The following is an 11,318-nucleotide window of genomic DNA, read 5'->3' as shown; positions in this document are numbered from 1 at the left end:
GATGTGGGGAAGTTTAGGCTAGATGTTCTCCCTAGAGCTTTCCATCTCTGTGTTTCTATAATCCCGCGGTGAAAAAGGAAAAACGGTCCTTGTGATGACTTCCACATTTTCCAAGAGAAAAATAGAGACTTACCTGACCCAGGATCTGTGACAAGTTCATGTGCAAGAAGCCTGTGGGATGTGAGCTTCGGAGTACAGAGCAGGGGGCATTGGGGCCGTGCTGATGCTTTACGGAGTATGGGGAGGACTGGGAGCCTTTTATGGCCAAAGCAAAATATGGAGGATTTTATGCTAAGTAACTAACTAGAATTTAATGCGTGACAATTATTGGAATGAATACAAAATGCTTTCTTAGTTTATTTTTATTTAACCTTGTTTATATAGCAGTTACCTTGTCAGGAACCATTCTGAGCACTTTACAAAAATTCATTTGTGTGATAGGAGCACTACAGGATGGTAATCTCAAGTGTGAAATTTTGGAGTCAAAAAAGACTCCAAATTTAGTGAAATTTTAAAATTTTTTAAATTTTTGAGTCAAAAAGACTCCAAATTTGGTGAAATTTAAAAAAAAATTCCATCATATAGATTACCATCATATAGTGCTGCTCTTACATAAATTAATTTTGGTATTTAAATCCTGGTTCTGCCACTCTTATGAATTGTGTGACTGAGGCCAAATTACTTAACCTCTCTGATCCTCATCTGCAAAATGGGGATATTATTAATTTTTACCTAGACTTGTAAGAAATGGAATGTCTTAGTTTGAACCGTATGAGATTACTCACTTCAGCCTATTTGATTTATAAAGCTGGCAATTTTATGGCGTTAAACTAACATTTAAAGAGCTTAGTAGAATGCCTGGCACTTGGGGACTGCTCAGTAAATAGTAGCTTTTTAAAAGTGTATTTTGTTTGAGAGAAGCTAACAAACAACAACAATTCTTCTCACCTATAAGACCTTGCATTTTAGCCAGGCATGGTGGCTCACACCTGTAATCTCAGCACTTTGGGAGGCTGAGGTGGAGGTTGCTTGAAGACAGGAGTTAGACGCTAGCCCAGGCAGCCAGGAAGACCCCATCTCTACCAAATTTTTTTTTAAAAGAAAGACTTAGCTAAGTGCGGTGACTCATCCCAGCACTTTGGGAGGCAGAGGCAGGAGGAATACTCGAGCCCAGGAGTTTGAGACCAGCCTGGGCAACATCGTGAGATTCCCATCTCTTAAAAAAAAAAAAAAAAAAGCAGAGTGGTGTGGCACACGCCTGCAGTTCTAGCTACAGGGTGCTGAGGTGGGAGAATTGCTTGAGCCCAGGAGCTTGAGGCTGCAGTGAGCTTTGATGGTGCCATTGCACCCCAGCCTGGGTGACAGGGCAAGATCCTGTCTCAAAAAAAAAAAAAAAGGACCCTGCTTTTCTATTATCCTAAAGCCTTTACCCCTTGTGTAATATTATTCTTCAATAGCCCCTGCTAAAATAATTCAAAAGCTTTCACTGAGTCCCAGCCTTTGAAAAGAAGGGAGATTCCCACGATGGTTCTTGGAGTCACCCTCGCTCTCCCTTCCAAGGACTTCAGCATGGAAAAGCTGCTTCCCAAAGAAGGCATGTCACGGCCCAGCCCACTGCAGTGATGAATCTGGGAACAGAGGCACCCAAGACCCAACTCCTGGGGCTGCGAATTCCTCAGCCATATGTCACCCTTGCAAGGTGGGCGGTCCCCGTCACAGCCCTAGCAAATGCTCAGCTCCTGAGCCGGAAAGCCGCAGGAGGTGAGATCCACTCCGGCTAATTGCTTCAGGAGATGCCGCCACCCAGAGGCCCCTTCTCACCCCCTTCCTGCCTGAGCTTCGTGGCAGCCTGCATAGAAATGCCATTCTGTCTCTGAGGTCCCGCCTTCAGATGGCAGCGCCTGTGTTGGGGAAGAAGAACAGATGTGTATGCAGATTGCCAACTCCGGCCCGAGTACCGACGTCCCACTGCTCACATCATGGAAACAATGTCAAGGTGGGAAGGCTTGGGGGAAACCAAAAGGATGGGCACAGGAGCCCGTTAACCACTGGTCAGGAATGGGACGGAAGCCTTCCACTCCCACAGAAAGCAGCCGCGGTCTTGCTGGGCCCTGGGGTTGGCACCAGTGGCATTCCCACCTGTGCTGCAAGCCACGCCTTCAAACGATCATCATCATTACATTCTCCAGTCGTCCACACCGTGTGGCAAGTGAGTGGGATGGAGAACGTTTCATGGATCAGATTCCCAGTGGCTTAGATTCAAAAGTCCAGTCGGCCACACAGCCCCACTGGGTGATTCCATTGCTTTCTGATGTGGTAATGGCCAAATGCAGAGGTGGCAACCTGGTCACTACACATCAATCACGCAGAAGACTGAAGTATCTGCACCCTCTCCCCCACAACCACCCCGACCTGCCCGGCTGGCTTCAGTACTGCAGACCATCCACCCCAGGGCGCACCTCACCCTGCGGCAAACCGTGGGTTGCTTTGTAAATAACCATTGTCATCATGAAAGGAAGTTGTCAGAAAACTAAATACTTCATGACATTGTAAAGACACCACAAAACATAGTCTCCACAGGTTAAGAAACAAAATGTCCAAGTTTACCCTTTGGAAATCAGAATAGCATACACAGAATTTGTCACCTGTCATGAGCATTTCCTTCTTCTTGCTAGGAATACCCACGTGTGTAAATGTATGTATTCAGCAAATGTATTTGCTTTCTTTCCTCTCATATTTCTTTATCATATAACATAAGACGGATTGGCTTTATATCAGTATTGCAGCATTGTTCATTTTACATCATAATGTTAAGTTATGTCAGGAGAGTGAACATCACTCAAGGACCTTAGTCCTTCCCTTCTGGGGAAGATGTTAGTGTGTTTTCGGTTGTATGCAGTAGGGCTGTATGATGTTAGGTGGAATCACAACCTTATTATTGTCTTATTTGGAGATGGAGTGTGATGGTGCCAGGTTGATGAGGGGTGGGCTCATGATGGTTAATTTCATGTGTCAACTTGACTGGGCTAAGAAGTGCCCATATAGCTGGGATTACACGATTTCTGGGTGTGTCTGTGAGGGTGTTTCTGGTAGAAATTGGCATCAGAATCAGTAGACCAAGTAAAAAGAACACTCTTCCCCAATGTGGGTGGGCACCGTTCAATCCACTGAGGGCCTGGATAAAACAAAAGGCAGAGAAAGGGCGAGTTCATTCTCTCTCCCACCCTGGGACATCTCTCTTGTCCTGCTCTCAGACATCAGTCCTCCTGGTTTATGGGACTTTGGAGCCCTGGACTTACTCCAGGGGCTTATGCTTGTAATCCCAGCACTTTGGGAGGCCAAGGCAGGTGGATCACCAGGTCAGGAGTTCAAGACCAGCCTGGCCAATACGGTGAAACTCTGTCTCTACTAAAAATACAAAAAACCTAGGCAGGCGTGGTGATGAGCTCCTGTGGTTCCAGCTACTCGGAGGCTGAGGCAGGAGAATTGCTTGAACCCAGGAGGCGGAGGTTGTAGTGAGCTGAGATTGCACCACTGTTCTCAAGCCTGGGCAATAGAGGGAGACTCCATCTCAAACAAAACAAAACAAAACAAAATGTGTCTGTTTTCCAGGTTTCCTTCCTCTCTCCCCTTGACTATAGCTATGTTAAAATGAGTTACTTAGCAGAAGAGGAGGCAGATGAACTAGAACACTCATATTCTGGTGCTGTGAGCATTGAGGCAAGCACTTTGGAAAACGGTTTGGTAAGGTCGATTGTACTAGACCTCGCATACAGCTGCCTTGTGATGTGATCACTACACTCCTAGGCATGTTCCCAACAAAGATGCCTGTGTGTGTGCACATGTGCGACAAAAGACATATGCAAGAATGTTAGTGAAACTTCATAACCATCGAAGCCTAGAAATAACCTAACTCATCAGTGTGAGAACGGAGGAGCCAGTGGCAGCATATTCGCATGATGGATGCTGTGCGCAGTACGTCTGAACGCAGCAGAGGTGCCCAGGTGAGGGCTGGGGACTCTGGCAGCCCCCGAGAATCTTTGAGGGGATCTGAGAAGCCAAAACAAGTTTCATGATATTGCTAAGATGTGATTAGCCTTTTCACTCTCTCCACATGAGCGTGTGGAGTTTTCCAGGGGCTGTGTGACGTGTGTCCACCCAGAAACCTGAGGAGGAAGCAGCTGGGAGTGTCCCTTTCTCCTTTGTTAAGTGTGACATGACACCCCTCTACCCACTACACTTTCTGAAGAAAAGAATGCCACTTACAAAAATCATGTTATTTATATTAACATGCAACGAGTTTATTCTTTCAAATGAACTCATAGATATTTTTAAAAATCTCTCAGTTTTGTTTTATATTTAGCTAAGTAGTTTTAGGCCTAACGCGACAAAATATTTAAATAAAAGATGTTTAGAGTCCCCAGTGCTACTTAAGAAAGCAAAAACGTGTGAAGACCAAAATACTCTGAGAATTGCTGCTGTTCACAGTGAAAAAGTAGGAATGGCGGCCGCCCAGGGCTGGGGTGAATCTCGCAGACAGGGTGTTAAGGGGAAGAGGCCAGATCCCAGTACAGGTATTGATCGACTTACCACCTATGCAACTTACAACCATTCGACTTTATGACCACAATCGCTAGCCACGACTGCTCCGCGTCTGGCAACGCAAACGTTGCCCAGCTGGGCGTATGACAGTGCGGACCAGCTTCCGGCAGCACTACCATCTCCGCGTGCACATAGCCTACTCAACTTATGACCAAATCGTGTTACGACTGGTCTGTCAGAACCAGTCGTGGTCGTAAGTTGAGCACTAGCTGTATTGTGGCTCCAAAGCAGCCAGCACCAGGTCTGAGAGCAGTCCGGGCAGTGGTCTCCTGGTGAGGGTGATGACTGGGTTCGGGGCACGGGCTGGCCAAGTTCTGAGCTGTGGGTCGGGGAACAGCTCCTGAGCTGGTGATGCAGGTGTGTGATGGTGGCACAGGTGTGTCCGCTTTGCAAAATCCATCACACTTATTCTTCAATCAAGTGTTTTCCAAAAGAGGGGTAAAGGATGTGCTGGTCTTAATATGTAAAATAACTACGCACACTGCGGGATGGCGGGCCACACGAGCTTCGGAACCAGCTGGCTCTGCGTTTGAATTCCAGCCTTGTCCCTTACTGACCTCCCATCCTCTTACCTCCTGCCCTTGTGAGATGGAAGTGCTAACACGTGCTCGGCAATGTGGCGGGGGGTGGAGGGGATTCAATGCAGACGTACCTGTGACCCGCTGTGCTCAGGGCCTGGTCCATAATTTGTGCTCCCTAAATGCTGGGATGATTATTGATATCATCAGGATTTTCACATCCGATATTCACCTATAATCTCCCTGGCACAGACGGTTTTGCAAGCACATCTCTGATAAAAACAGTAAGACCTTACATTCCTTCTAGAGCCTGTGCTGGTCCTAAGCATGTACACCAATGGGTGCATCTGACGCTTCCAGCAGCCCTAGGAGCCAGGGATCCACCATGATCATCTCTGTTCCAAGGGGAGGAGGTGGAGAGACACGCAGGCGGCAAAGCCACTGCCCTGGTCCCTTGGCTGTGCACGGGGCCACGGCACTCAGCCCAGCAGCCTGGCTCCATGCACACCAGCACCACAGCGGGAATGAGATCATGGTTTCACTGTCACCCTTGGCTCCCTCCCTCCCACATAGATAAGCATCAGGCCTGGGAATGTCTCTGGAGGATGGGGCTCCTTCAGCCACTGCAAGGGAATAGGCTGACTGCTGACCCTCCAGTCCTCTCCTCCCCGCTGGCCATGTCAGTCCTTGGAGTTAATGAGCCAGGACGGTTCAGACACTGCCCTGGAGTGACTGAGACCTGCCACTAAATTGCATGTAACGCATTGGCCTGGTCCCCTGGGTGAGCCAGGCCACTCCATGCTGCTGCCCACTGGGTTCAGGAAATGAACCACGGCAGATTTTCTCTCCCCAGATGCTCATGCCGTTTGGGGGTCTCCCTGCTCCCCTCCCAAAATGCAGCTCCAAGACACACAGGCAGGAGACCCCTTTCCATGCCAGGGGAGTTAAACCAGCTCAATATCACACAGCAATCCCTCCCGCTGCCCTCTGAGGGGGTGGGGGCGGTCAGCACACCCTGGGGGCCTTTTTTCACAGAGTCATTAATTGATGACAAACAGTAATGAATGGGCCACATTCCTGCTTCGGTGAAGTGCATAATTCTGGGCTCGTGGAGCTGGGATGGGCCCAGCTCTTGTTTTCTTTTAATCTGGTTTGAAAGACGAACACTCTCCCAGGCGGCAGGGAAGGAGCCCGCTACCCCGTGAGTTCATCAGTGTGGCATGTGCGGCCTCCTCGCTGCACTCAGAGATAGGAAATGCCGACCGTCACAGCCCCTTAGTGGCCTTGGGGGCATGGGCAAGAAGCCTAATTAGCTGTGGTCACAGTTTATTAAAAATCATAAATATTCGTCTTGGAGGCAGGGTGGGAGTCAGAGAAGGAAAGGGGCAGTGTCTGGCTGGTGTGTGCATGTGTGTATGTATATGCATGCATCTGTGTGTGCACACGTGTACATGTGAGAGTTCATGTGCAGCTGATTTTCAACAAGTATGCCGAAGCAGGCAAACCTTACTTGAGGGCAGAGGCATGGATGTGGCTCCGTTGTTTAAGAATGTGTCCCACTGCCTGAGGACAGCGACACAGGTCTTTTGCCTTGCTTTCCTGGAGGCAGGAGTGTCAGAAGAACAACTGTATGTCATCATTAGTCACTTGTCCCAATTCCCTTTGTTCCCAGTGGAATCCCACAAATATTGGGACGAGTGAACAATGATGACCCTGTGGTCAGTGCTGGAAATAATGAGATGAATCAGACACAGCCCTTTGCTTCAAGTAGTTCATAGTCTCTGGGGGAAACCCATGGGGACGCAGATATTCTGGGCATAATAATTACACAGTAATAATAATAAAACAGATATATTTAGGCCCAGGGAAGGGCATTGCATGGGTGGTCTCTTTTGAATCTTGTAACAACCCTGGCTCTGGCTCTTAGCACTGGTGACAGGGGCCTCCCACTGTCCCGCCCCCACTGTGACCCATTCCTGTCCATGCCATTGAGACATGGAGTGTCCTCTGGTGACAGGCACTCGGAGGAGGTTTGAGTGAGGGTGGTGCATGTCACATCTCAGCCAAGGCTTGTGTCATGGAGGTGTCCTCTCCCCCTCCTTCCCCTCTCACTGGCAGATGCACAGAACAAGCCCCCAGGGTATGGCGTATTAATTTTATTGGGCCCTGGACTCTTCCACATCTGATGAAGTCTCTGAAACTATCAGAACAGTGCTTTTGGACCTGTGAACTATGTAGGGGCAGAAAGAAAATCTATGACATTGAAATATATGCAAACATGCAACAACATATAAACATGCGTGCACTTCACCGATGCATTCAGTAACAGGAAGGTAGTAGCCACTGCAATTTCAAATGAAAATAGAGTTTCATGACGTCCACAGCTGCCTTGTGCTGAGAAGATATCTGATTTCCATGGCCAGAAGGCTCACGGGTGCTGCTAATGCTCCTGGTGTCTGCTTCTGGCATTCATAACGGAACCAAAGCCATACGTCAGTCAGAGGGCAGTGGAAATAAAGGTGTCTGTCTTTTCCATCCCTGTTTATAAGCCTCCTGTGCTCCCTGTGGCCCACAGAGTGTGAGTTATGAAATCCAGCGGGGGATGAGGAGAGCCACCAAGCAGGAGGCACCTGGGTCCCTGAACCACACTGTGGGGGAGAGATTTGCCTTCCAACCTAAGAAAATGCCTTTCCACTGGGCTCTCTATCCTTGCTTATGTGAATCCCAAGCAGCAGGTGGAATCACGGAAAAGTAATTCATAAAGTCTTAACTAAACATAACCAGTTCTCCGTTTTAAACTCAGCCCTGCAGCTAGTATACTAGTGTCTGTCTGTACTCCAAATGGGTTTGTGTGCGACGTCTTCTATCAGTCATATTTCCCAAGGCATGCATTTATTTGAAGAAGCTCCAAACTATCCAGACTAACAAGCATATTTCTTCATGAGCAATCCAGAAATCTAACTTGATGGTGTAGGTGAAACTGCTTTGACCGCAATAGGAAACGGAGGAAGGGAGAAGAGTTAATCTGTACGGATCACGGGTACATGTTAGATGCTGTGCTTTGCTGCTTTTCATACACTATCTCATTTACTGAGAACCTGAAGATGCTGAGCTCTGGCACTGTGTGACCTAGGGAAATCACATCAATAGTTAGGGTGCAAGTAGAATATATCTAAATTGGCTTAAACAGCAAAGGGGGTTTACCTGACCGTGTACCTGAAAGTCCAGAGATATGGAGGGCTTCAGGCTGGTTTGTTCCTGAGGTTGTTATTGTCACCAGGGCTGTGTCTCTCCCTCCCTGTGGCAGCTTCACCTTCAGCATGATTTCCCATGTGGTTGTCAGGTAGCTCCCGGCAGTACCTGGGGTTCCATGTTTCCTGTTTGCCGACAGCAGAAGAGGGGGGTCTTCCCATCAAATCTAGCGGAAGTCCTGAGGTCTGCTCTGATTTCCCTAATTTATGTAGCAACCTCATTCTTAGATCCATAACAGCATCAAGGAAGACAGAGCATGTGGTTGTCCCAAACTGTTCCTGAGCCCACACAAACCACAGGACTGAAAGGTTCAGATTCCTATTAGGAATCTAGGGAGATGACAGACATTGAGAAGGCAACTGACTATAGCCACAGGGAAAAAAAAAGAAAGAAAGAAAAAGAAAAAAAAAAGGCATTAATAGCATCAAACTCTCCCCGAGCAAATTGCCCTTGTCTAGCCCTAGCTGCATGATCATCACATGCTGTCCATTTATAGGCAACATGTCTCACTTAATTCTCAACCACCCCCAAGATGTGCAAACTCGTGTTCTCCCCATTTTGTACATGAGCAAACTGAGAGCCAAGAGGTTAGATACTTTGTCTAAGTCTAGGTATCTTGCCAGTGGCAAGTTTCAGGGAGAACTGAGTCCTACTGAGGGCTTCTTACTCCTGACAACCATGTAGAACTGCTTCTGTGGGTACCCTGCCCCCCAGCCTCAGTTTACCCATCTGTAAAATGAGTTGGGTTGACTCTATCACCTCTAAGGGCCTCTACTTTTCCAAGTGACTAGGCCACCTGGATTACATTCTTCCTGGGTGACAGGAGCTCTCATTTCTGCCCCGGCTGGTCACTCACCTCCATGTGACCTTTGCTACCCAGGCTCCCTGGGTCTCTGGCTCCCTGATGATGCCACGCAGAAGTCCTGAGGTTGAGAAGATGTCCCTGCCTGCGGCTGTGGCTCCTGGGCACATGTACAGCATATTTCAGGTACACCTTCTGAAATGGATGAGGAAGATGAGGGAACATTTGCACACGCTCCTGAGCATGGGGGTGGAAAAAGACCCCTGGGAGAGAAGGCTGGCTGTCCGAAGGCCTGGACATGGGAAGGGAAGACCTTGTCTTCAGCCTGTTCACACATGGGTACAGGCTGTGTTTTAACAGCTCTTTTTTCAAGTGGGCATTTGAGATCAAGAAAGATGGTCACCCCGCTAGTCAGTGGGTCAGTGGGAGATGGAGGAATAAGCAACTCCAAGCTCTTCTTTCCCCCAGAATGCCAGGAGCCTCTGCTGTGGCCAACACAGTGTGTTTCCCAATATCTGGGCAAATTCAAGGATATCAGCTGGTGAAACAGAAAAACACACTCCAAATCAGTGGGCCTTGCTTTCGCCCTCATTGTAACCATGACCGCCCGGACAGACATTGGGCTGAGTGGAATTCTCATGCTTCAGTCACTGGAATAACCAAAATACTTACTGTGCCAACTGGATTATCACCAAAATATTTCTTTTTAGTGGACTTTGTTGTCAAATGTTTGCTCACTGACAACCTGGCAGTTGGCCCAGACGTGCATGAAAAGCAGTCAATCATTAGAGCCAGAGTGGGCGTGGTGCTGATGGATGCTGAACAACAGCTCTGCAGGGGAGGCTGTGATCTGTGGGGCCTGCGGATGGCCGTGGTGTAAATGCTCTCACCGCGGCCGGTTTTGAGTGTGGAGCTCGGGGAACAATCAGTCCTGAGGAGTAGGTATAAGGAGACTCCAACACACCACTGCTTAAGGGGTGCATGATTTTTCATGCAAATGCAGACACTTTGGAGAGTAATGGGGGACGCTGTTGAGGTCCCTACTGAGCAGCAGGCATAAATCAGGAGCTCCCCAGTCACCCTCATTACAGACCAGGCATCTGGTCACACCCATTACAGATCAGAGGGACCTTAGGGATCATCTGCCCAACTCTCTGATCTTGCGGATGAGGAAACTGAGACACCAAAACGGGGGATGACTTGCCCAGGAAGCTGGACCACATCACATAACATTACTATTGTAATGCCCTTATCAAGAGCACCTCACATGACAACAAATGGGAGAAAAATCATACAGCTGGCTGCATCAGGGAGAAAAGGAGGGGCACCCCTGGATGCCACCAGAGACCAAGGCAGTCCCTCTATGGCTCAGAGTCTGGCAATGGCTTCATTTTCTTGGGGGAAAAAATGTGAACTGGCTACACCTCCTGATCCATGAAATTGCAATTACCCTGAAGAGGCATTCATCACCTGCCCTTTTGAAGGTGGGAGGGATGGCATCTGAGGCTGCATATTTTGATGCACACACAGCTTCCCACAGTGACGCAGTGGGAGGGACGGTGGCTGAGGTGAGGAATCCCAAAAGCGGCTTCCCCTCTGCCTGGGCTACATAGAGGTTCTCTGGCTCATTGCTGCTTCTCCTTTCTGCACTTCACATTCTTTAATTAAAATATGGCTGTGGTTCAGAAGATGGGTTTTTGCCCACTTAGGGCATGTGCTCACCAATTTAAAAACTTCTCCACTCCCTACCACTCTCTGTTGTCCAATGATGTGTTTTATTTATTTATTTATTTATTATTTATTTATTGAGATGGAGTCTCCCTCTGTCACCCAGGCTGGAGTGCAGTGGCGCGATCTCGGCTCACTGCAACCTCCATCTCCCAGGTTCAAGCAGTTCTCCTTCCTCAGCCTCCCACGTAGCAGGATTATAGGTGCCTGCCACCACGTCTGGCTAATTTTTGTATTTTTAGCAGAGATGAAGTTTCATCATGTTGGCCATGGTTAGTCAGGCTGGTCTCAAACTCCTGCCTTCACATGATCCACCCACCTTGCCCCAAAGTGCTGGGATTATAGGCATAAGCCCCCGCGTCTGGTCCTGCATTTCATTCTTTTAAATTCTATGACTGGCACATGCCCTAAAGCTG

The sequence above is a fragment of the Cebus imitator genome, unplaced genomic scaffold, assembly GCF_001604975.1.
Source record: "Cebus imitator isolate Cc_AM_T3 unplaced genomic scaffold, Cebus_imitator-1.0 Scaffold159, whole genome shotgun sequence".
Classification (NCBI taxonomy): domain Eukaryota; kingdom Metazoa; phylum Chordata; class Mammalia; order Primates; family Cebidae; genus Cebus; species Cebus imitator.
Note: the sequence above shows the minus strand (reverse complement) of the source record.